The sequence below is a fragment of the Cricetulus griseus genome, unplaced genomic scaffold (assembly GCF_003668045.3).
Source record: "Cricetulus griseus strain 17A/GY unplaced genomic scaffold, alternate assembly CriGri-PICRH-1.0 unplaced_scaffold_11, whole genome shotgun sequence".
Taxonomy (NCBI): Eukaryota; Metazoa; Chordata; class Mammalia; order Rodentia; family Cricetidae; genus Cricetulus; species Cricetulus griseus.
The window spans coordinates 501632-503535 of record NW_023276820.1 but is presented as its reverse complement, the minus strand read 5'-3'; positions in this window follow the sequence as shown (position 1 = coordinate 503535).

Sequence of the window (1904 nt, the reverse complement as noted above, 5' to 3'; positions counted from 1 at the left end):
CGTCCTGATGTATGTCTGTAGTGGCAACACCCAGGTGATTGCGGCAGGAGGATGTCTGTGATTTTGATATCAGCATGGTCTACATAGCACATGTCAGGAATATAGAGAGAGCCCATGTCTCACAGAAAACCAAAACAATACAAAAATCAGAGAAGTAATCAGAAAACACTATTTCCAAGAATATTGTGTTTTTCTGTGTTCGTTCTTTGAAAGCGTGCATTCTAGTTGTAGTATTTTCCACATTTATAATTGATAAGTTGAGCAGCAAAACTATAAAGAACATGCTTGTGTCACTGTTCTGAGAGCCTTTCAGCGAACTCATGACTCAGTCAGTCTCAGTGTTCACAAATATTTGTTGGTGTTTGTTGGGATCATGGTCTCAAATTGTGTTTGCATAAGTTTAATATACATATATCTGGTCCATCAAAAAAACTTACACAAACATTCTGTTTGTGCTCTCTCTCTCTTGAGTTCTTTCTATGTATACTTTGTTCTTTTATAGTATTTGTTCAAAAGGTCATTTTTGAAATAATAATACAAAAATAAGAAAAATAATAATCCAATTATGTTAGAGGATTTTTAGACACATAGAATGTCTTGGAGTTCAATAGATACAGCAAAAACAATAGATTCTCAACATTAAAAAATGATTTAGCAAACTCAGATGTATGTTGGCTGTTTTTGGAATCAGACATATTAATTTTGTAACATTCATGAGACTATACCTCATGTTCCTTGTGTGTGACTGTGTATTTTAAGTTTTCTTAGTACACATGAATTTTGGAATGCATTATTGTCTTCCCAATCACTGGTATATGAATTTTTTGAAATATTCCAACTTTTTGTAGGCAGGAAAACACTTGAAAGAAACTCATCAGCAAGCCGATACAAAAAAGCAACCAATGTGGGCTGTGGTTTGTATAATTTATTGATATTTGCAACTCTTAGACTATATTCTAGACATATTTTGTAATTTACAACTTGTTATGGAATCCTTCATGAGACTACTCAGATTTTTAGAAACGACAAATGTCACTATGCTCTTTGTAAAATTGCTGTGATCCAGATTTCAGGGTCTATTTTTGTTAGTGGTGGTATTTGGTATATTGTGTAAGTCTTAGAATACTGTGTCCAACTATCTTTTGGCTCCTGTGTGTTGACTTAGCTGCTTCTGCTTGCAATCAGTGTCATGTTTTCTTTTGTCCAAATATGACTCTTCTCACATTTTGTCTGTCTTTTCCCAATTCTCCCCCAGCTCTTGATTGACAGCTGACTGTCCCTAGACGGCTGATGAGTGTGAGGGGCAACAGTAATTTCTCTGGGCCATCTTGCTTCAGCCAGGTGCTGATTCACAGCAATTACTGTGTGCTTCTGCAAGAGGATCTGACCTAATTTAAGAAGTGTTAGCAGACACCATTTCTCTTGGAATAGAGTGTGGTGTCCTAAGAGAGTCCTTCAACTTCACTGTACTGATGGAATGTTAAATCCAGTGCCATCTTTTCTATCATTCCTACACTAGACTTCTGAGTGATGCCTGATTATTCCAGACAGAGTTCCAGTAGTAAAAACGAATGTTTCTGAAGTTGATACCATTCACAAGATATTATCCTTCTTGCAATTTCTCCTAGCATATTTTACTTATCTTATTATATTATACATTCTGTGACATTTCACCGTGTCAATTGTTCCCTTCTCTCCAACAGTTATAACCTGAGTGGGGTCACACATGCGTGTGTGTCTCTGGGGTGTGACTTTTCAATAGTACTTGCTAGCTCATAACTCAGTATGATGTATTTTCATGTGTTCAGGGCTAGCGCTGAACTACTGTGCCTAAAGGACCCTGAGCTTCAGTGTCTCTGTAGCTCTGTGGTTCAATGCCATTTTCTTCCATCCCTGGCTACCAT